Source organism: Arachis hypogaea, chromosome 13 (assembly GCF_003086295.3).
Source record: "Arachis hypogaea cultivar Tifrunner chromosome 13, arahy.Tifrunner.gnm2.J5K5, whole genome shotgun sequence".
In the NCBI taxonomy this organism is placed as follows: Eukaryota; Viridiplantae; Streptophyta; class Magnoliopsida; order Fabales; family Fabaceae; genus Arachis; species Arachis hypogaea.
Genome location: NC_092048.1, coordinates 37,461,189 through 37,487,466, shown reverse-complemented (window position 1 = coordinate 37,487,466; position 26,278 = coordinate 37,461,189). Strand labels below are relative to the sequence as shown.

At 33.4% G+C, this 26,278-nt stretch overlaps 1 long non-coding RNA gene and 1 pseudogene across 1 annotated transcript; one reads left to right on the top strand and one right to left on the bottom strand.

Moving 5' to 3' along the window:
• The first annotated feature begins 5,862 nt into the window (after positions 1-5,862).
• Positions 5,863-7,359, top strand: LOC112733597 (katanin p80 WD40 repeat-containing subunit B1 homolog KTN80.1-like; annotated as a pseudogene).
• A 9,087-nt stretch (positions 7,360-16,446) lies between these two features.
• Positions 16,447-19,793, bottom strand: LOC112735883 (uncharacterized). The gene is made up of 3 exons (XR_003168599.3): positions 17,402-19,793; positions 17,194-17,301; positions 16,447-17,091 (listed from the first exon to the last, which is right to left on the bottom strand). It is a non-coding gene; the product is annotated as an uncharacterized lncRNA (long non-coding RNA).
• Positions 19,794-26,278: the final 6,485 nt, after the last annotated feature.

Sequence of the window (26,278 nt, the reverse complement as noted above, 5' to 3'; positions counted from 1 at the left end):
GGTCTTAAACTCATTCATTATTAAGCGGCAATCTAAACCATCGATCTTAGTTCAAAAACTTAGCAACCTAACATGTGCTCAAACACATCAGTGCAAAATCAAACGCCATAACCTGCGACATTTTCAAACTCACCAAATTCTCCTTATGCGTTAACAAGCTGTGTACTAGCAAACTAACATATTGTTACCCATGTCTAAGAGTCACCAAAAAACTCGAGTTTACTTAGAGGGATATAACACCTAGGAAGAGCAAATCAAATGACAAGAACAACGTTCGCATGAAGTCAAAAGGATAAATAGAATCGTAATTTAACAAAAATGCGCAATAACAATGAAATGTTCCAGACGAAGAGTCAATTTACATCTTTCCTAAGAGGTCTAAATCAAAGAACTTCAATAGAAATCATAAGAAAAGTTAACATATCCAGCCGAAACAAGTTTAGGCCAAATAAGGAAATACAAAGTTCGCAAAAGAGAAAATAACATGATTTAAGACAATGTTTACAAAAGGTTAAGAGGATGACATGCAACACACTTAATTAGGACATCCATTAACAATGGATAGAACTAAGAAAATTACTTCACCCTTTTTTTTAAAAGAAGATATGAAACAAATGTTTTTCAAAGGAAATTTTAGAAACATAAGTGTTGCATTATTTCCAGACAAGTTTAAGTCAACATAAGATATAAAAAGCTTGTTAATTTTAACTAGGAAAAATGCAAAATCTTGGAAGATACTCAAGTATATAATCGAGTAAGAATTTGCATAAAAGATTGTAGTATGGTTGACAGAATTTAAGTTGTATTCAAACCACATAAAAGTTTTCAAAATTCACATAAGAAAGTGCATGCAAAAGTAATGGCAATCTTGTTGAGGTTTTTAAAGAATAGTTGTGGGCATAATCGAATAGAGAAAAATAAAAGTGAAATTTCTTTAAAAGATCGTAAGTAAAAATTCAAAAAGAATGCTATAAGACACAAAGTATCACAATAGGATAAGATACAAATGAAATACAGAACATAGAGCGGAAGGATCAAACCGCATAATTAGTTCACTATGACAATAACTCTCAGAGTTCGAAACCGCTTAAAATTAAAGGGTTGTGTATGTACTTCTTAAGAGAGATATTTCAAAAAGATTTAAGCAAACTTACAGGAATGCATTAAAACAGAAAACAAATCAAATTAAAACTTCTTTAGAAAGGTCTGAAACAAAATTTCCGAGAGGATTAAATAAACAGTGCAGGTTCGAGTCAATTCAAGGGTTTTCCTAGCTCATGTAAAGGAATTCAAAATCGATGACCACATTGTAAGAATCAAAGGAGAAAACTAAGAACCGATCAACCAGATTATGCGTAAGAGAATTCAAATTGCTTTTCAAAATGTAGTCAAGCAAGTGATTCCAAAATGAAGAAAAGAGAAATAAATGATACGTCAGGTAACATGGCACGATTCACAGCACATCCGTTGACACCACCCAGCTAGAAAAAAAATACAAGGCTCACAAGTGAAGATAGCTAAAATCAATCATTAATAATCATATGTGGCACCAGAATAAATCCAAGATCAAGTCAAGGAGTACAGAATTTATAAAGATGATTGTTAACAGTGATAAGGGTAAATACCTTAAAAGTTTCAAGCAACAATCGAATGCAAATCCAAGCAAAGGCAATGTATGAATGGCAAGATAAGGTTGGCAGTTAAATCAATCACATTTCATGAAGGAAATAATGAATAAGGAATTCCAATGCAATTGATAGAGAAGGAGATAACACTAGGCACGATTAAAGGATTATACGCCAAAACGGAATTAACTTCAAAGTTAATTTCTAACGCTCTCAAAGCCCATGAATCGTATCTCTTATCAATCTTACTTTATCTATGATATCCCATTAACTTTTTCGTAGACATAACCTTTAACGTTAAGTTGGCCAGACTTAACATCAGCAGTTATGCAACGATAAGCTAACAGCATTAATCAATAGACAGTCATGTTTATAAAATTCTAATTCTTGTCATCTGAACAAAACCTACAACATGACAGACACTCAGAGAATGCAATGAAGCATGGTCAGTCCATCCCCAAGGCTCTAATTAGGATGAACTACTCTGATACCATAATGTAACACCCTCACTACCAGAAAGTCACGCTTCCAGCTGCGCCACTCAGATAGCAAGAAGTATTACGACCACTTTATATACTAAATATTAAAATAGGAGCCTGTGACTCGACACCGTATCGCTGATTTCTTTGAAAACCGGAAATAAATACTTTATCTTAAGAAAATACAAGTAGGCATAGATTAATATACAATACTCCTTACATAATATCTCATAATATAATATACATATAAAACATACAACTCCTATCCCTCTTACAAACTTGTAATAACAAAGGCGAGGGAAGAAAATAATCTAATTAATACAACAACATATAAACCAAATGCAGTATAACTCTTCTTAATGCTTTTTCATCCGGTTCCTGAAAAGGTAAAGCTGTAGGGGGGTGAGAACCTAACCACACGGTCTCACCACAGAGTTTCAAAGTTGTCATAAGAAGATATTTAATAAGAAAACTATTTTTAAGCTCAGTGATTATCATTGCCTTATGAATCTTTTAAAACCAATAAGAAATCGTTCAAAAATTTTATAAAGAAACAATATTTAATCTTTCAGAAGTCCGAAACCTTTCATTTCTTATAAGAAAATCTCAATCAGAAACCAACCACGCAATCAAACAACACAGTTATTAACTCAGCACCAAAGTTCATTCTCAAATGTAGCACGCCAGGACAAACACAGGCAAGACAGACAAAGAAAGCACAAGTAGGTAGCAGTTACAGCAAATAGTTCAAGTAGCAGTTAAGAACAGTTTAGCAATTAGGCAAACCAAAACAAGTTCAAACCCAAGCAAAGCATACAAATGCATATGATGCATGCCTGTCCTATGGCTGATGAGGCTCATCTGTCGGTTATCTAGCCAACCCGACAAGTCTGAATTGTCCTTAGACTGTCCCCCGACGTGCATCCCCAAGAGTCTATGCATAGCTTTTTCTCAAATAATGAATATTGCTCAATGGGGGTAACATTCCCGGGAATTTATATAGTGCCCGGTCACACTTACGTCGTAGGGTCAACAGAGTATCGAGTTTTCAACCTGGTACACGTGGTGGCAAGCCACGGCACTTAATCCAGGGAACCTCGTATCTCAGATATTTCAAATTCATAAGCCATATAAATAATTCATTCATCATTCATCAATATCTAAGCCATTCTCAATATCATCATCATTCGTCAATCCATATCCCATTTCCAAATTCATTCAAAAATCATATTTCAAATCAATCCTCATCATCCTTCTTTCCGTTAATCAACAATCTCAATCCAAAATATAATTCTTTCTTTTCTAAATAAATCAATCTTAAACAAATAACGTTTAAGAACTAAATCTTTTTAAACAATTACTTCAAACAAAACTTCCAATTTTATAAAATTTCGGCAGCATTTCCTCTAAAACTCGGATTCTGCCACCCTTTCTGGGTCCCAACAAAACCATTTCTCAAACTCCTTTCAACTCAATTTCAAAATCAGAACAATTTCAATATCTCAAACCATTTTCAAGTTAAATTCATTTTTCTACAAATCAAACTCATTCCCAACATTATAACCCTTTCCAGATTCCAATTCATTTCCAACAAAGTCAACTAACATTTTCTCAAACACTTTCTAACATTTTCAAACCCAAGTCATTCACAAATCTCAAATCGTTTTCCGAAGTCAAACTAATTCTAACATCAAATCATTTTCCCAATTCTCAAATTATACTTGATAAACATTCGAATCAGATTTTCAAATTAATCTTTCATTCACTATCTCAATATCAACTCAATATTCAGAACTAGCCATAGACTAGTAAGCAATCACATTCATTCAAGGCAGTTCAGTTCAACTTATAAGACTCCATAATCACCAAAAATATTTACTTGCCTAAATATCAATTTATAAAAACTCTTAAGAATAAAAATGAGTTTTAATAAAAACGCCCCTACCTCGCGAAACCACTAACCAAACGCATCGGAGAATTCCTTTTTTCTCATTCCGAAATCGAACGGCATGGACTCCGACTATTTTCCCGCAGCCGTATAGCCCAAAAGGCACCATTCAAAACAAAACTCGACCCTGAGACATTAAAGTCGCGTAAAACTCAGAAACATATAATTGAATATTAACGCGAGGGTTTCGAGACAGAAACACTTACTGTACTAAGAGAATGAAACAACGGCAGTGGCATTAGCTACACTGAAAACTCTCCGCAACAACACCATCAAACACGGCTCTATAGTTACAATGGTTCAACCCTGAAACGTGAATACCCAAAACCCTCAACAAGTATATAACAACAATAACAATAAGGATTTTAGTTAGGAATTCACTACAGTTATGGAAAAACAGAACGATGGAGCGGCAACTGCATCAGTACTGGTGCAACTAGAAGCAGAAGCAGAACAGAAGACAACGGTGATCCAGGACAGGGACAAATTGCATTAGAACTAGAATAGCAACTCCGGTGTCCTTCTCCAGCATCAAGGATGACAGCTTGGCTTACCATCATCCACAGCAACGAGCTAGGATCCAGATTGACGACGGCGACGGCAGCACTAAACAAGAACATACACTATTTATCCAGAATAAAGATATAGAGAAATAAAATCGGGAAGCAGAGTATGAGCAAGAGTGTTACAGTTTCAAGAATGGAATTGGGAAGGCAGGGGAAGCTGCTGTCGGGCAATATCAGTGGCGCTTCCCTTCAAGCCCGATTGTAATTGAACTGTGACAGTGAGCTCCCTTCGACGACAGCGCTGATGGCGGTGCGCGGTGTTGGCGGGGACGACTCCAACGCGGTGACGAAGACAGAGCTTCTTCTCAGTCAGCGGCTTGCAGCTCAGTTTCCTCCCAACATCGTTCTTCCTCTCCTCTTCGTGGTTAGATCGGCGTCGAAGGTGGTGAGGGAAGCTTCGGCGGCAGTGCAACCAGGGACGAACGCGCGCCTTCGGCGGCGATGATGGTTGCGATCCACACGGCGAGATGGCGCGGCGAAAACCAGAACCAATGCGCGACGATGGCTTCTCTTCTCCTGCATCGCGAGCTCTATCTCTCCCCTTGTCAGCGACGGCGATGCATGAACAGCGGCCATGGCGCGGCGACTGGACGACGGCGGGGACAAGGCCCACCAGCGCCGGTGTGTCTTCTCCCTTCTCTCCCTCTTGGTTATCACTCTCCTCCATTCCCTGATCAGTTTTTCACCCCCTTCTTTCTTCCCTTTCTTTTCTGTTGTTTTTTTTCCTTAAGGCTGAAGCATAAGGGGTGAGGGGGGTGGCGGTGCTAAATTAGGGTTAGACATAGAATAGGTTGTTTTAGCTAATTTTAATAAAATTAGGGATATAGAGTATTAATTAAAAACCTAATTTTAATTTATTAAAATTACTTTGAAAATGTTATTTGATTATTAATTTATAATTGACTTTTAATCGAATATTTTAATTTAAAATTAAAGACAATATAATTAATTTTCTTTGTTTATAAAATTAAAATATTAAATTTTAGAATCTCTATTATTTAACCAAATTGTATAAAATTCTTATTCTTTTGCTACTATTAAACTGTATAATTTAAATATAGAAAATTATTCAATAATTAAGTAAAATTTCTAATTTAATTGTCAAAACTTGATTTAATTACTTTTAATAAAATAATTTCTAAAAATAAAGTCTTTAATGAATAAATAAATTAAAATTAACTCATAATAATATTTTTCAAAAATTATGGGTCTTACATTAGTGTTCCTTGTTTTATTTTTCATTGATGTTTACATGTCAAAAGATAAGGCCAGGCAACATCACTGATGAACCATATGTCAAGAAAGCATGTGAAAGTTCAAACTTAGTCATGAAGTCCTTACTCTTACAAAATTTTGGTTTGGTGTAGTTCCACCAAATCATGTTTATCCTCATATATGATATTTATTAAAAAGTTGAACCACCTATATGTAGTTAAACTGAATATGTGAAACATGTTTACTCTTGTATATTTGTCAGAAGGTTGAGTCTCAGTTGTGTAAAAGGGATTCAAAATATACAAATGAAGAAGAAATCATTGAAGGTCTGATGAAAAATCTTGATGTAACTTTGAGTAATCTTCGTTCACACTTGACAAAGTTACAGGTAACTTTAACTAGTTGCTTTTACTTTTATTTGTTTGCTTACTTGGTCTCTACTAGTTACTGTATCATTCGTTGATTATGTATTATTCATTTCCATGGAACTTATACATTTGGTTTTTCTGATATGCTTCACAACATCAAAGAAAGAAACATGAGAAAAACTGGAAACTTTGTAATAAATGTTACTGACGAATTAGTGGTCATAATGTGTATTTGCTAGTGGTGCGGCATTTTTGGGAGCGCAACAATGTTGAAGGGGCCATTAATGCTTTGAGAAAGTTGCCAAATCAATCTGTGAGTACTTTTTGAAGTGCCTCTTGTAGTTATGTTGACTTGCTGCTTTTTTTGTGTCTAATTCTTCTAACCAGAGATTCATGTTTTTTTATTGAATATATAGTTTTGAAATAACTTCAATCTGATGCAGGTTCAATCAGATGTTATCAGTGTCCTTGCAGAGAAGATGAATGTCCTCACCATAGATTTATTTGCTTGCTTGCTTCCTGTGCTCTCAGGATTGCTGGATGGTAAAACAGAAAGGTAAATTTACATTATATTTGCCTGCGCTTTAACATGCCGACCATGATCTGAATAATCAAGACTGGAGATTGAAATCTTATCTATAGACTGATGGATGCTTTTGAAAATTCATATATTATTTTTTTGGTGTTAAAGTACAGGCATGTAAAGTTGTCGCTGGATATGCTATTGAAGCTTGTAGCGGTTTTTGGTCCAACAATTCGTGCAACTGTTTCAGCAGTTGATTTACATTGAGAGCAAAGGTACTATCAATTTTCACTTGATATTTCTTTAATTATCTGTGTAGTTTGTGTGGCAAGTAACTGAGTATTACTCTTAAAATGTTGAGAACAGACTAGAATGTTGCAACCAGTGCTTTAAGGAACTGCAGAAGATACAAATGATTATTCCAATATTGATACGGTAATAAAGTCTTTATGTCACATACATATATGTACTTTGTATAGAAATAAGTGCCTTGGTAGAGTTTGTTAGAATTTTGACGATTTCCTTTTACTGCAAGATAGTGAAAACCATAAAGAAGTTCCTTTGGCCTTGTATTTTGCTGCAGGAAGGGTGGTGCATTGGCGAAGTCTGCCTTAAAACTGAACCTAGTTCTTTAACAATCCCGACTAAAGATGTTGAAAGAGGTTCAACCAATTGAAGAAGGAGTAACTTTGGCTCAATAAAACTCTTAGCATTGAGATATTGAGATGGTATCCTATAATTTTGTGTCGGTGACTCACCCATTCGCTGTCATTGCCGACTTTTTGTTAATTTCGAGCTTCAGTTTAAAGAATTAAGGGTATTGAGTAAGAAGGCACTTGTGGATATTGGTCTGCAACAGTTTAATCCACTGATATTGGCTATTGCTTGTATGTACATTTTGTTTTCTCAATTTGTTCATTTGTGGTAGTGATGCTACTAACCCTTCTATATAGTATCAACAAACTTATAGTAATGTGCATATTCCTATGTCTATATGTATCTCATATTTAGACGAATATAATTCTAAATTTAGTTATTTATCTTGAATCTATAAATTAGAGGATTATTTATTATTATTTTGGTAAGTTTATAAACTCATTATCTAATATTTAGTATAAATTTTATTTTTTTATTTAAAAATTTATTTACCTCGTTATCTAATATTTAGTATATTTTATTTCTACATTTAAAATTTTATTTGTATTAATTATCTATTATTTTTCAAATGAAAAAATAATAAAAAATATGGCTATTAAAATTAACAGCATTGTCACTTTTTAAATTTAAAATAGACAAAAAAGTAAAAATAGACGGAGAATTTTTTGATATTTTAATAATTAAATTGAAGACTGCCCCGTCAATTTTAATAAATCAAATATTGACAGAAGGTGTGTCAATATTATATAATATTATCGACGACAAGTTTGTCGCTTTTACTAAATAGGTAAAAATCTTAAACTTATTTTATCGATGAAAAGGTCGATTTTATTTAAAATTTATCCATCGAAGGTTTGACAAGCCATTGAATTTATTAGATTTTTGAAAAATCGACACATTTAAAAGCGACATGTCACGCTGTCTATTTTACTGTCGATTTTTAATATTTTTGCCGTCGATTCTAACAGTGTTTCTATATAAATATATGACCTCAAAATAATACATTATCCAATTAATGATACAATAATTTAAGAGTTAATAGTCAAATTTGTCCCTGAAAGATATCTCGATCTCCATTTTTGTCCCCGAAAGATAAAATTAATCAAATTCGTCTCCCAAAAATACCATACTTGGTCACGTTCGTCCTTCCGTCATCTCCGTCGCTGAGTTGGCAAACGTCCGCTGACGTGTGCCGTTAACTGACAATGTGGCAGACAATCAAAACGATGCCATTTTGGTAGAAGGATCTCCTAGCCTTGAAACGTCGCCGTTTAGTCTTCAGAAGAGAGATTCAAATGTTACAAAGCCTTAGCCCCGTCACATATCAACCATCTCTCTCTGTTTTGCTCCAAAACGTATCGTCTCCCACAAGGTATACCCTAAGCCTTTGACCCAAGTTCTGAACCACCCCATTAACAATCGTTAGTGCTGGTTGACAATTACAATAGAGAAGTTGTCGCTATTGAATGCAGAGTTGATCTTATACTAGAGCAGCATTGATAGTGAAAGAATGCACTGAGATAGTGAGAGGTAAGGATGTAACTTTTTTCATGATTTTTGAGTTATTCTGTGGTGTGATGTATTGTTACTGTCATGGTGTTAGTGTTCGTCTGAATTAAGGTAGGTTTTGGGGTGACCAAGGGTTTGTATAAATGTTCTTTTATCATTTTAGTGTATGAGATTGCGTTGCTTTATCTGACTCTGTGATGGTTTTTAGTAAGGGATTTTTTAATTTAGTTATGGTTCTGTTGCATGTTTATTTTGGGTTAATGGTTGTTTGGTACAAACTGGGTCTAGTAGCTGGTGACACATAGAAAGTAGTTGTTGCTGGTCTATTTTTTAATGGTATTTTCGTGTTTGTTATTGTAGATGGAGGGTCCTCCCATGACGTTTGTTTTTCTCCATGGCGGGTTGTTTAAAACGTGTGAGGATGGAAAGATGGTATATGAACCTGATAATACAAAGGTATTGATGGGTGTTGAGGGAGACATACTTAATGTGTTTTTTGTAAGGGGTTACTATAAGGAGTTGGAATACATTGAAGCTGGAAACTATTAGTGGAAAATTCCTGGAGTTCCCATTGCATCTGGATTGAAGAAGTTAGTGACATATGCCGACTTGCTTGCAATGTGCAAGGATTGTAGGAGGAACCAATATTTGATCAACATATACTTTGAGAATTGCATCTCATAGCCATGTGTAGTGGACAACATAGGGGAAGATGTAGTTCTTCTGGAAGCAGGAAGTAGCAAGAAGAAGAAGTCCAGTTCCCAGGCCAAGAAGCACCATTCCTAACCTGTTAACAGTCCCACTACAATGCACCCTCAGCCCAAAAAATCAACCTCTCAGCCCACTAAGGCAGCCTCACAGCCTAGTAAGCCCAATTCTCAGCCTACTAAGGCAGCCTCACAACCTAATAAGCCTAATTCTCAGCCCACCAAACCAGCATATAAGCCTGCGAAAACCAACCTTCAGGGGAAGATAGTCTCACCTCATTCCAAAACATCATCTCAACCAGCCAAGAACTCAGAAAGTAATAAGAACAAAGGAAAAACCAGTGCATGCATAGTCACAAGATCTGGAAGATGTGTAAAAGAAGGTCCCATCCAGAAAGAAGATTCTGACTCTCATGACTCATATGAGAGTGCCGAAGATGAGTTGTACAAGCCTCCCAAAGTTCTAGGAGACAATTTGTATAGCAGTGACAGTGATAGTGACAGCGAAAAAGGTACACCAAGAAAGCAAAAGAAAGTTGAAGCCAGGGAGAAGCATAGGCCTCCTAAGTCCAGATTAGGAGATAAAGAAATAGATGTTGATGACTCAAGCTATGAGGGTTTTGAAGATGAAGATAGCTCTGAATCTGGTATGTTTAGGGGTTTCTTTAGTGGTATTGATTTACTAATTGATTTGGCCAAGGTTTAATGTCATTCATGTTTTGATTTGGTAGATGTAGAAGGAGATGATGATGATCTTGATGGTGCCTCAGATGCTGACTCATGGCACTCAGAGGATTCTGGCAAAGAGTTAGACTCTGATAAGGAGTCACCAACTGTTTATCCTCAATTTAATGAAAAGACCAAGTTTGGTAACCTGAAATTTGAGGTTAGTATGATATTCAAGTCAAAAGCTCAATTTATGCAAGTTACTAGGGATTACACTATCCAGTGGGGTAGAAATATTTTATTTACAAAGAATGATAGAGTTAGGGTTAGAGCTGTTTGTAAGTCAGAGGATTGTCCATGGGTGGTATATTGTGCATGTAACAAACAAGACTTGTCATGGCAAATTAAAACTCTAGTAGATAATCACAGCTACCCTAGAAGGAAGAAAAATAGAGCTGCCACCCAAACCTGGACACTTAGTAAACTAGTACCTAAGCTTAGAAAGCACCTGACTATGAAGCATCGAGAGGTGTATGATTGGTTTGTAAGAAAATGTAATGTGTACCTCAATAGCACATGCATCACTAGGGCTCTAAAAGTAGCTAGAAAAGTTGTGGAGGGCGATGAGATATCACAGTATGGGTTGGTGTGGGATTATGCAAATGAATTACTTACTAGCAATCCAGGATCCAGAGTACAAGTTGGTGTCATCCCCATGTATGAGAGTCCTCCTCTGTTTGATCGGTTCCATGTCTGTCTTGATGCTTGCAAGAGGGGGTTTAAGGCGGGTTGTAGACCTTTAATTGGACTAGATGGAGCGTTTCTTAAGACATTACATGGAGGACAAATACTTACTGCTTGCGGACAAGAAGCTAACAATCACGTCTTCGTGATTGCTTATGCGATTGTCAGTGTGGAAAACAAGGATAATTGGCAATGGTTTCTAGAGCTCCTTCACAATAATCTTGGAGACTACAGAGAGAACAAATGGTGCTTCATTTCAGACATGCAGAAGGTAAGAATGTAATTGATTCACGATAACATGTTTCAAGGACTAATTTGATTTAATGAATATTATATAAGGACTAATTTGATTTAATGAATATTTTGTTGGGGACTTAAATGATTTAATATCTTTTCGGGTTTGGCTCTTGGTGTAGGGTTTAATCCCTGCCGTGCAGAAAGTGTTTCCAAGAGTTCACCATTGCTTCTGCGTGTGGCATTTGTGGCGCAATTTTTCAAAGCAGTGGGGTAGCTGCGAGTTAAAAGACCTTGTGTGGGAATGTACTCAGTCAAGGACAACAACTGAATTTGATAGAAACATGAAGAGAGTTAAGTTGATCAACGAGAAAGTTTGGGAGTATCTTGACAAATGGCCGAAAGAGGCATGGACAAAGGCACATTTCAGTGAGGTTCCGAAAGTGGATAATATATGCAACAACGCATGTGAGTCATTCAATGCAAATATCAAGCACGAAAGAAGTAAGCCCATCCTGACCCTAGCTGAAGAAGTTAAAAGAATCATCATGAAGAGTATGGTTGATAACAGGAAGAAGTTGCAGAACTATCAAGGAATTCTCCCTCCTGTTCAGCAAAGTAGGTTGGAAGCAATGACAACATTTCGCCATTGGGCTCTTCAGTGGTCTAGTGATGAAAAAGAAGAATTGTACGAAGAGCATGGCTGGCCAACCAATATGGTGGTTGACTTGGGCAAGCACACATGCACTTGCAGGTTTTGGCAACTCACAGGTAACAATTTTTATTTGTTCTCTCAATTAGTTAACAATGTCCGCATTCATGATAATAATTTTAATGGATATTTTTATTTGGTTTGAAAAGAATGCTGTGTATGCATGCAATATCAGCCATACAAGACAAGAATGATAAGAGAGCTGAAGAATATTGTCATGACTGGTTGAAGATGGAAGCGTATAGGTGAACTTACTGTTTCAACGTCAATCCGGTTAAGGGGCATGATCTATGAGAAAAAACTCCACATCCAGCACCAGTCCCACCCCACCCCCAATCAAGCCTAAACCTGGAAGATTGACAAAGAAAAGGAGAAGGGACAAAGAAGAACAATCAACTGGGTCAAAGACAAAGATGAAAAGAAAATAAAACCCAATCCGGTGTATGTACTGTGGTGAGGTTGGACACAATAAAAGAGGTTGTGCAAAGAAAAAATCTCCGGATGCTGAGGAACATGCCAAGCAGATGCAGCTGCAACTGGCAGTTGTTGCCCCTGCTGCAGAAGGTGCTGAACCTGAACTAAATGCTGCCCCCTACTGATGCTGATATTGCTACAGAAGCAAAAGCACCTTTGCCTTCACTTCCATCACCCATCTAGCCTCCATCAGAGATTGACATCAGCCAATCTGAAAGCATTCCACCAACCCAAGATACACAACAGGTAGTATCATCACTCCTCATTCCTAAAAAATTTCAACTTCATTTAATCATCTAACAAATTCATTTGGTACTGGATTATACAGGATCAATTAGTAGCTAGGCCACCTAAGTTATAAGTGATTAAAAGAAAAGCAAGGTTAAGGTCCTCCCCTAACCCTACTGCAACTGGATCTGTGGCTGTTTCTGCTGAGACCATTAAAGGGACAAGTTCTGGAACTGCTAAGAGGCTGACCAACTTCATGACTTTTGTGCCTAGTTCAGGCTTTAAGGCTCCAAGGAAGAATGATGAAAAAGCTTGATTTGTTAGGAATGTGTTTTGGTTGACTCTTTTTTTGTATGGGACAACATTCTATTTTTTTTTTGTATGGTATTTAAGTCTAAAGACAATGTGTTATGGTGACATGAGAACCTTATAACTTTGTTGTGGTATTTCTCTGTTAAGACAATGTGACAATTAGTCTTCAATGACAAGTTATTACTAAGATTACTTACTTTGTTGCTTATTTTGTTTATGGCTTAACATAATTATATGAACAACGACAGAGAATTGTTTGCCAAATTTGATAAATTTATAACAATTGACAGAGAATTGTTTCCAACTTCAAATAATTACTCCCATTCAAGCCATGCAATTGAATACACCATTACATGTTCACAGAGCATAACTGAGTTTATTTAGAAGTACATAACAAACAACAGAGTATCACAACTACTCCAAACATCAAAATCATTAGCAATTACAAAGTTCTAACTTCAGCTTCCAAGCTGCTCAATTTCCATGCCACCTTCACCATGCATTCATCATAGTCACTGTTAACCTCCATATCAGTTCCTGCATCTTTCTTTGTACCACATACATCCACTGCTTGATAGTCATCATCATTAATCCACTTAAAATAATTGTAGTGACTGCCCTTCTGTAATTTCAGAAAGGAGTAAACAAAAAAATCAAAGAACACCCAACAACATAGAACAAGATGAAAAACATTTAACTTCTTTCAACATCACTCACCCGGTACCTTGGACATGCATGGAACAATCTATTCGGATTCTCTACTGTCTCAGATTTTTTAATCACAGTTTTCAACCCATAGAAACCTGATCCGTCATGAGTATTCAACCTCCTCCTTCGCATCGAAGCACTAGAACCATGACTGTCGTGCGATGGATGCGACAAACCACCACCACAAACCCCATTTTCTATCTCCATACAGGCAGCAAACCAAGGATTACAGCTCTTATTGAGGTCTATCGCCACCAAAATCGTTCACGGCGTTGTATTTATCGTTGAATTTGGGATTAGGGTTTATCCACTCAAAGACTAATTTGACTTCTAAAACAAGACTTGTCAGCAACAGCATGGTACAGCTTGGCATTGCCACGTTGGCAGTTAACGGCACACGTCAGCGGACGTTTGCCAACTCAGCGATGGAGATGACAGAAGGACGAACGTGACCAAGTAGGGTATCTTTGAGGGATGAATTTGATTAATTTTATCTTTCGGGGACGAAAATGGAAATCGAGATATCTTTTAGGGACGATTTTGACTATTAACTCAATAATTTAATTATTTTAACTATAATATTATTTTTTAATAATATAATCATATATTTTCTTTCATTAATTGATTTAAAATATTAATATACGCATCATAACTTTAATCATATATAACTTAACGCTCGTACACTAAATTCATATAATATATATTATTTAAAACATTCTTTCACTCTCAAAATTTGAATAGAAAATTATATTTAAGAAATTATAATTACAATTATTAGGGTTCAATTGATTAGATTTCAATTATATTTAGTATCCCACAGGCCACAGGTAAATACGAATTGATTAGGTTCCAAATATTATACTTTAAAAATTTTAAATGTTTAATTATTATGTATTAATGGTTTAAAAGTATCGTACAAATTGTGAAAATATAAAAATATTTAATTAATTCTTTTTGCATCCATTCGTAACAATAATAAACCTACTAATTAGTTTAATTGACATTAATTAAAATATTATTTATCTCAAAATTATATATTAACTATGCATTTAGTTACACTGATAGAATAGTTAAATTTTTTTATAAATAACCAAAACTTTAGTTTATGTCTCCAATATTGATTATTGTATATTTATAGCTAGGCTGTATTTCTATTTTTTTATCAAATAAAATTTAAATATTATTTATATTAAAATTTTTATCCAATTACAACAAAAAAAATATGAAAAAACACAATTAACAACAAAAAAAATATTAATTAATTATACAGTACTTGAACACCTCAATTTATAAAAGATTCCTCTATATATAGTATTAAACTTATAATTCTCAAAGACCCTCTCATAATTCTAAATTAAAACTTTTATACCTTACTTATTCTTAATTCTTGAATAATATTTTTTATTAAAATAAATTGATACCAATAATTTTAATTCAAATGTAAATCTTTTTTTTTTCTTAGAGTATATTTATGCATGGTTGGTTTGAAGTCAATATCGTTTTGACCTTCGCCAATGTTAATAATAATATAAACTCTTTTTTCAGATATCATTTTTTCAAATAGGAATACATTTGGACTTTTAATTGTGCATTATATACGAAAATTCTTGTAAAATAATATCAAAATTTAAAAAATACCAAATTAGTTTTAAAATGATATACAATTTATATTACATCTTCATCAAGTAGAACCATTTTAATTAAAGATCTTTGTGTATATATTTCAAATTGTTTGACAGTTCAAATCAAAGTATCCTAATTTTAAATTTTCAAACTTTATCCTCAGATGTTGCTATGAGATTCTTAATAAGATCATACTTATAAAAAAATAAAATAAAATAAAAAAACAAAATAATATAAATAAAAAAATTAAAAAAAATTATATTTAACAATATATTAAACTCAAAATTAAAACATAACTTAATAGTCATGACAATTGTTAAAAAAAATATAAGTCTCAAATATAAAAATTTACAATCACGTACATTAAGGGAGCGAGCATATATATAATGTAGGATTGATCTATTTTAAATTAGGTATAGAAAAATTTAATTAATGCTAAATTAATTTGATTATTTATTTTTAGAATAAATTACTTTAATTATGCGTGATTAATTTGTAAAATTAAAAATCTACGGTAAATTTTTTTAATTAATAATTTTTTTATTTATGTATACATGTATATTAACCTGTTCTCAGGATATATTTATTTTATTTAAATAATTTTAAATTTTTTTATTTATGTATACATATATATTAATTTTTTATTATGATTATTTCTTATATATATATGATTGTTTTTGAACTTACAATCATTTAATAATTTTTTTTATTCTTTATTATTGATATGACATCATTATACATATAATTTTTATAAATCATAATAATTTTCATTAATCATGGTAATTTTTATAAATTACTATTAAAAACACAAACTTGTATACTAATTAATTATGTCTAATAAAAAAATAGACTAATTAATTATTATTTAAAAAAATATATAAAACAATAATTTTAACTATGCATGATTAATGAATAAGCTAATTAATATATGATAATTTTCTTTTAATAATGCATTCATGTAAATAGCGGTATAATAGGAATAATAATTATAGATATTATTATGATTATATAAAATAATGTTAAGTATAACACTGCATTCATTTAATAGTAATAATGATAGAATTCTTCTAGTTTAAAATGAAAAAGCAAAATTTTAATTAATACTAAACTAATTTGATATATTAATTATAGTCATTAATTATAGCTATTTAGAATTATTTTTTTATACCTATATATGATGATTTTGTTATATATATATATGGACAACTAAATTTTACCTTGATAATCCTATTCATGATAGGTTTATAAATTTTTTAGTGTACATGAAATAGATTCTCATGAAATAGGACTACTGTAAGCCTGTCACTAGCAGGATCGCTGCCACCAGCAAGGTCAATGTCAGTGGTGCATATCTGGGTCTGGTAGTACACATTTATTTGAGCCTCCAAACGCTGCATCTATTCCATCGACTTTTGGAACTTCAGTCTGAGCCCATCAGTAGACGTCACACGGATGAGGATCTCCTGATACCTCTTCCAATAATCGTTAAACTCCTAAGCCTGCTACTGAAAGCTGCGCTGGAGCTCTTGAACCTGCAACCGCAAATCCACGCCTTCTTTGGACTCAATGGCTCGACTAGTGGCAGAGCTTGACGACGGCCTCAACGTGGATGTGTGGAGGCTGCTGGCAAAGAACGATCTGATCCCGTATACGCGGTTCTTGTACGGCGCTGAGGCGGTCTCACGCCAAACCGCATCGGGATCGACGACTATAGTTGCAGATCCATCAGCGGCGTCCTCCCCACCTTGCTGAGACGGCTGACTCGCGGTCTCTGGTCTCTATGTGTAGGACTCCTGTGTAATTAACACAAGTTATTGTGATTAGTACGTTGATAGATATAAAGTTAATCTCTAACAATTTTATAGCAGAAAATAATCAGATGTATGTTTACTCACATAATGATCCTGAAATCGCTGATAAACAAATGTCTCATTGTTCTCCTTTAGCGTGTGGGTGTACTTGAACGTCTCCGCCAACGTCGCCTCGCAATCCAACGACTTCGACTACACATGTTCCATTGAAACAATATGATTAGGATTCCTATTATTGATATGAAAAAGAATATAACTAAGTTGTTAATAAAATTAAAGTCAGTTTACATACCATTCTTTCCTTCATCTTCATGAAGGTTGTTGAGCCGCTAGTACACTTTCAGACACTTGCAGTAACAATTCAGAATCTATAAATCTAAACTAAACTATCCTAACTCAACTAATTAAACCAATCTAATGAATTAAAATAACTACCAGGATTTAAAAAAAAAGTTCAAACAAATTAAAGAATCTTGAATGTAGGGTGCAGAAAGCAACGAAGAAGGAGGGAGGAAGACGACGACATCGGGTTGTTGCTGATGCTAGAGGTGGCGGTTGTGAGCTGCCGGAGCAGGGAGCTGGAGGCTATGGATTGAGAAGGGCGAAAAGGAGAAGGAGGAAAGGATCGCGACGATGCTAAGAGGGAGGAGAAGAAGGAGAAGAAGGAGGCACGCCAATAGTGGGGTTGATGGCGACAGAGAGGGGGTGGCAACGGCAATGATCTCGGCGGCAGGTGGCTAGCTAGTACACGCGCAAGAGAGAGAGAGAGGAATGGTGGTTATGGTGGTGAGAGTTCGAATGATGAGAAATAGGTTCGTGATTTGAATTTACGCCACTTTTACCGTCGAAAAATTTCGACGGTACACCATTGTAGGTCACCAAAACACATCGTTTCACTAAATTGAGTTACGGTAAACCTGATGGTAAAGAACACGCCAATTTAATTTATTTTTCCTCCAAAAATTACCGGCGAATTTACTGTCGGAAAACAAAATCTGCCGGTAACTAAAACACCTTACAAATTTCACATGGTTACTGCCGGTAAATCCGACGGTAAATTCGCTGCTATTCTGTAACGCTAAATTCGACGATAAATTCGACAGTACTCAACATTTTTCATGTAATATTTGATAGCTGTGATTTATTGTAAACAATTGTGGTGAAGGATTACACTATAACGTTAGACAAAAAAAATAAATTTAAGCAAGAACAATATCAAATTATCAAAAGAATAATAGAATGGCTACATCAAAAAAATTATAATATTACATAAAAAAATATCATAAAAATTATAATTTATAGCTTATAAAGATCAATTTCGATAAAAAAAATATTTTTTTATTTTATAAAATAATTAAAAAAATAATAAATTAAAAAATTAAACAAAATACTTTAACTTCTAAGTCTAAATTTATGAACTACAAAAAAAAAATTATATACAATATTTAATAATACAAAATTAATTATAAAAATTAATTATTAATGTTAATATTAATTTGATATTAATTAAATACATACATACATAATAAAAAATATTAACACAACTATTAATATTAATATCATATTTATAATTAATTATGTTTGATTAAAAATTATATTATAATAATTGATCATAACTACTGAAAAGTGAAAACCATCTTTCAAAGGAAACAGCATAACCCAGTTGATTGAAAAATATGTTTTTTATGCTCAATCCTCCTGTTAAAGCATGTGGTTGCCCAACCTCCTATAAAACAAGACAAGACTCGATCTATCTATAATCTAACTGTGTTAATTATTTGGATAAGAATGACCACTCAAGCGAGAAGAATTTTATTAAATCGTAAGAGAAAAAATGGCACATGAATTGCGCGCGCGCACTCTCTAATATACACACAGTAAATTCTAGTTGGACTATATTATGATGATTACGATAACTTAAAATTACATTTTTTATATTTTAATAACAAATTTTTTAAAAATATTATTTAAAAAATATTATTTAATAATAAAAAATATTATCTTAAATTTTATTAATAATTTTTTAAAATACTATAATTACCTAACATAATCGTACTAGAATACCGTGCTCTGTTTTCTTAGAATTACCTACTTCGATCCATTTTTCATGTATTATTATGGACCATTGCTGCTTTGAAGTATACATACAAATGAACAGATTTGGAAGGATTATGAAAAGTGATTGTATGTGTTGAAATCAAACAGAATCCTTTCCTTGTTGATTATAATTAGGAAGAGAGAGTAGATTTACAAAACAGTAATAACGCAGAGTATCAGAGGTTGAAGTGATGGAATAACATACAGAAAGGATTGATGATAAACACAGAATGTTAAGTAAGTAGTATTACAGCGGTTACACAGAAACGCCATCCTTATCAGCAGCCATGGACTTGGACCGTGGAGTGCTGAAGGAATATCCTGTTCCTGTTGCTGATGACCGGTGAAAACGGCACCGGAACGACCCTTCATGTGTCGTTGGAGAGCACAGGCACTGTCCTCTTCCCATCGCCGGCACCCCGCCGTTCACGCTCTCGTTCGCTGCTGATGTGGACACCGTAAACTTGGGCTGGACCTTTGACTCGGACTGCGACTGGATGGTAGCCATGGATGAAAAAGCTTTAAGAGGTCAATGACTAGAACCTTCCCTTTTATAGAAGAGAGTAGAAATTAGAAACCACACCCCCAAAAAGCAAACTTCTGCTTAATTAAACCATTGCTATTTATACACCACTAAATTGGTATTTGACATATAATAAATAAAAAAATATTAAATTAGTTATTAGTATTAAATAAAGAGCAGTGTTAGGATTAATATATTTTGTGATTTATAATTATTAATTAATTATTGTTAGTATTTTTAATAGTATAAAATTATATTTAATAGTGTCAGATTATTCATTTTTTTATTGATTAAGTGCTAGTCAATCAATTTGGATTGGTCGAGTGATCAACTCACTCGTCCGCTTAAACAAGTGCCAAGAATTCGAATCCTGCCTTGTACATGCAACAATCCATTGGCAAGCAGCAAACCTTTAAACTTAAATAATATTGGCCCTAAATTTTTTCTAAAATGAATATTAAAATTAATATATATGATAATTATCTTTTTATGTTTATATAATATTTTTTTAAATAATTAAATAATTAATTATTAAAACATATAAAACATCAAGTTAAATATACAAGTACTATTTCAGCATTTCTCTCTTTTATATTTGTCAGCGTTATTATAGGGGAAGTTGTACATGTTATCATGGGAGGTGGTGGTGGTACCCATTCAGATGGTCTATGTTGATTTTTTCTTTATAACAGAAAATTATCGAAATTTTTGGATGCACAAAAAGTACTTTGAGCCCACTCATGACTCATTTATCAAAATAACAAAATAATATATGGGATGTCATATTATTATGATAATTTAATTTGACAATCATTTTTTGTTGCCTTCTAGTTCATTTTAGCTATTATTATTATTATTATTATTATCCTGTTCAAAACAGTCCATGATTGCTGTTGCTCTATCCGTTGAGTATTTATTTCTCCTTGTCTAACTGCATACATATAGGATAGGAATAGGATAAACATCCAGATTAATTTAAGAAAAAATAACTTCGGATTGTGATCAAAACAATTCTTTCTCGCCTTATGTGGAAGCTTATAGTATGATCTAAGATAGTGGATTGCGCACGTGGCATATGTTTTCCAAACAAAGATTAAGATACCTAGAAACTACACGAGTTTCGTTTAGAAAGACAGAGTGGATAAGATACTCCTACAAAGTTACATGAAGATAATCATATGCCTAAGTCAGAACTATACAAATTTCAATGAAACCGCCACTAAACGGAAACAAATACGGAAACATTTTCATTTTGCAGCCATTTCGCTCAAATTGCCGCGAAATACTAACATAATTATAGTGCCTACTAAAACCACCGCAATAACCATCGCTAGTTTTTTCTTACAGCAGTTTCGATTGACCACCGCAAAAAAATCATATCGAATATTTTGTAGTGACAATAACCAAATTATAGTATTAACATTGTATTACTTATTGTACTTAACACTGCCTTGAAAATAAATATGGAATATGATCAATAAATATAATATTAAAATATCTAAATAATAATATGTATGACTTACGAAAAAAAGTTGTTTAAAGTAATATGATATTGTGAACAATATAGTAGTTTCCATTCCTCTTCCCACGTTTAAAATTTTGTGAGACTTGTTCTTGTTACAAGAAAAAAATGTTACATAATTAAAATTTTAAAAAAATCTTAAATGATAAAAACTCGTAAAATTCTTCAAAAAAAAAAAAACTTGTAAAAGATGTGTATTTTTTTTAAATATTGAATAGATAATTTTAGGAACAGCAATTATGATATTTAATAAAGCTGGGCAATCAACGTCAAACCTTATAGTAGGCCCTTGTGCCATGGCAAAGTGGGTACGTGATGATGAGTGTGACAATGAGGCCCCCATCCAAAAATTGGGACTGTCCGAAGTCCAATAAGTTTGATTTAAAGTCCGTAATCCTAGTTCCGGGGTCCAGTTAAGAACAATAAATATCTAGGATTCTTATAGTGCTGTTAAATCAGTTTCTTTATAATGAATTTAAATAAACAAGACGCAAAAAATCTTTAGAAAATGTAGGTTAGATGTTGTTTCTAGGATAGGTACATAAGTAAGTTTTTTTTAATTTTTTGCTTATAAAAAATTATAATATTAATATTTAATGTAATTTTAAAATTAATTTGTAATTTTTAAAAAATTATTTACATACCTATAAAGAAATAAAAAAAGTGACTTTTTTATAATAAAATATTTTTTATTACCCTTCTTTTAAAATAAGTACTTTTAAGACTAAAAAATAAAATACAAAATAATTTATTTATAAACTATTTTTAATATAAGTTCTTATGTTTTAAGTCTTTTTCTAAAAGAGCTTGATTAAGTTATTTATCCAAACTGATCATGATCTAAATTAGCATGACAAAAAGTTAATGAAAAAGGTCTCTAGTGACTAAGAATGGCAAAGATTTGACTTACCTATAAACACATGACATATGGCGAGCTAATTGCAGATTCTTAGTGTACTTGATGCGCGATAAATGTTGTTGGTTATCGTAGGGTAAATTCGTAAATGTACTTACAAAAAGAATGTTTATATCATGTGGGTCGTGTATGAAAAAGAAAAAAGCTTAAATTATTTTTTTTTGGGTGGATCACACCAAAAAGATGATGGTTGGGCACCCACAGTGTAAAATCTCATTACAATGTTGGGTCAATAAAAATATGAAATGCTAATCAATTTGGGTTGGTCGAGTGATCAACTCATTCGTCCGTTTAAACAAGTTGGGGTTCGAATCTCGCCTTGTGCATGCAGTAACATATTAGCCAGCCATAGACCCTTAAATAGAATTTAAATACACAACGTATTAGTTCTTAACTTATCGAGTTAAAAAATACTGTGGGCAACAAAAAAAATATGAACTGCTAGTAATTGCCAGCAATCTGAGGGGAAAAGACAAGAACAAAATCATGTTACATTTTTGTGAATTGTTTTTTTTTTTTCTAAAGTCAGATAATTCCATTCATGAAATGAAAGAAACATATAGGTGTCCATATATGGGACAAGCAAAAGAAACGGAAGACTCTCAATACTCTACTATAGAGATAACATCATATAATAATCTAATAAGAGAAATAAAAGAAAGCAAAGTGCTCATCAATTAGGAATTGAGGATTTGTTGAAATTCCTTCTACAGCTTCAAAGTTGACGCCATTATCTCTTCCACACTAGTTGATACATTATCAAAGATGAACCTGTTCCTAGCCTTCTATAAGGACCAGCTCAAAACCACCATCATCATCCTTTGAGATGAGTTATTGGGTTGGGTACGTAAGAATCCCATTTTCAAGTTCCACTCAACATAGAAATTAGAATCTTTAGTACCCCTTCTAACAATCGGTAAACCAATTTTTGACCAAATCTCCATTGATTTCTCACAATGGAAGATACAATGATTGATTGTTTTTGGAAATTGTAAGCATATTCGACAGGTGGGTTGAATCGATGGGATGCAATGATGAAGCTTTTGCAGCAGTGGAAGCTTTTCATGGAAGCCCTTCCAGATAAAAATCTTAATTTTCGCTGAGATTTTCAGCTTCCACAGTTCTTGCCACAAGTTTTGTTGTCTCATAATCTCTGGGCAAAATTCAATAGGAGGATGCGAGAACCCATAAGTCACATGGTACCCAGTACTAACTTCATACAAACCACTTTTATTAATGGCTCAATAAATTTTATCTTCTCTACCCCTAATTGTTGTTGCTAGCACACGCTAACTAGTGCCCTCAGAAAAAATAGTTCTAATTAGAGTTTGATTCCACAGACCATTAGAAAGTATTAAGTTCTTGACCATTAATAGTAGTTGATTTTGTAGATTGGAAGCTTTAGATGGAGGGACAACACAAGGATATGGAGGAGCAAGCTAAGGATCGTTGAAGATTCGGATACTGGACCCATCACCAACTCGCCAAATCAATCCCTTTTCAACAACCTTACGCCCTTCCAATATGCTACGCCACTCCTACGAAGGTACTGCTCCGATCTCTGCATTCATTATAAAATTGTATCGAAAATATTTATCTTTGAGGAGTCTAGATAGGAGCAATTGTGGTCGAGAGATAACTTTTCAACATTATTTTGCTAATAGCGCCAAATTCTAAGCTCATAGGTCCTTAAAATTTAGTCCACCTTCTAATTTCGGTCTTGCCATAGTATTCCAACTAACACTATAAAAAACACGCTAATTTGCAGGGTTTTTTTCTTATTTGCGGCGATTTTTAACCCTCACAAATTGCGTAATGGCAGTTTAATAAAATGACGCAATTAGGTGTCTTGCAATAAATTACAGGAGTTTTTTTGGTACCAACGCTATTTTGAACTTCGAATAGCGGTGGTTTTTTGCCCTCCGCTGTTCGCGGCGGTTTCAACAAAATTGCATTAGTTTCCAAAGATATCCAACGGTCCTGTGTTGTGGCGATTTTGATTCAGGTTGTGGGGGGGGGTTTAAACCACTGCGAATATCATATATTTAAAACAGGCTTTTCTTTTGTGAGAGTTGTGAACACCCGCAATTTGAAATGTACTGTCAAAATATTTATACTATGCATATATATAGTTTTTTCTTATTTTATAAAATATTAATTAGAATGCAAAATTTAATAAAAATAAAATTCATTAAAGTTTAAATCTACAACACCAAATTATCATTATAATGTCATGATGTATTCAAAAAAAAAACAATTGCCTCTACAACACCGCTAACGACAGTCATCTATGCTGAGTAACAGCGTAAGGATCGAGCTTCAATTTTCGCAAATTGAAGAAAAGTCACTACCGACGCTTTCTCTGTTTGCATCGGAGCAAACTTTATGTGTTAGCTCCGGTGACGGTGCACATATTGGGTACCGGTAAGCGGAGAGATGGATGGAGAGAGATCTGATAAGGGAGGAGAATGGTTTTATTTACTTTCATGCCCTTATTCTTTCACTGCGCCATATAATATGACACTTCTTTTTTTTTTTCTCAGAACCCATACATAATATTTTTTTTTATTTTGGACAGCTTCAGGCCCCATTACCAGTCCCCAACTGACCGAACCCGCAACCCGACCAACTGAATATGAAAAAAAAAACAACACCCCTCCTTCATTCTCCATGACTGCCGCTGCTGTTATTCATTATGCTTAAAGAATACTTAAAATTATTTGGCAAATAAATAATTAAAGAATTAATTTCTACCCAAAGGTGGGCCCAAGAAAACCAAAAAGATATATATGTAAAAGAACAAAAATATATGGGCTATCTATATGCATATGCTCGAATAATGGCTATTCAATTTTTTTTTTAATCGTCATTTAGGGTCCGGGAGAAAGAAAGACTGTAACTCCCCCACACATATAATAACCATTTAGGCATCTCTTTGTTTAGTGACTAACTAATTAAAAGAAAAGTAAGCAAAGCAAAGAGAAGAGAGAAAGGAGTTTCAGCAGAGGTACAGAATAAGAGTTTGCGTCAGCAGCATCTTTCCTGAGATCCATCTGAAGAGCAAACCAATGTTCGAACCATCCATGTGAAATGTCATCTCCATCTGAATTCTAATAGTCTCTCTTAACACTAAGAGAAACAAAAATTTTTTTTTTGTAATTATTTTAATATAATCTCTTTTGCAGTAAGAGGGAAAATCATTAATCTCTTCTCTAGTGCTGAGAAGACGATTAGCAACATCACAAAACTGGATGGCGGTGCATGCAGATAGGAATGATACCAATAGGTAAAAAACTGAATCCCCGTTGATCCTTACTCTGTATGTCTATAAGAAAATGAACATACAGTAACACTCAATTGGTACATGACATAGGAACATACTACCCTAGATTGGTAAAATTGCTAGTCCCCTTATCCCATATTTAGTAAAAAAGTTTATAAATCATACAAATTTAATTAGGTTTCATAGGTCACAGTTTTAACCCCTTTTAACCAATAATAAAGTTGTGAAAACTTAATAGGTTATACATTCTTAGATACCTCTTTTTATCAGTCAGAAAACTTCAAAATTTTGTTTTAACACATTCAACTCATTATTAAATGGCCAAACTCTATTTTAAGCTCAGTATAAAAAGGTAGCTTCATAAAAAAATTGACAAACAATTTATTTTAAGTACTTAAAAATAAAGATTCGTCAAAAGGATAGATGATATTTAACCCAATTGAACAAAAAGATTTCTTAATAATTTCATTTTTTGAGTAGTTTTTATATAACTTTTTATGTGGTTGTGTTAAAAATAATTTTTTCCGAATCAAATAACATATATATTAGCATAAGATTCATAAAATAACTGTAGTCATTAATAATTTATCATGTACTAAAAGTGTTGTTAATTTTTTTATCTGATTAATTATAATTATTGTGTAGTTAACTATTTTTTATATGTCATATTTTATTAAGCTTGGCTTAGGATTAAAGTAACTTATGTCATTGATTGACTCTAAATGTTTCAATTCAGATTTCTTTACCACTCTATTCATTTATCAAAGGCACTAAAACTAATTATGGTATCTACAATTTGTATTTAGCTTAAAAATAATCATCCCATGA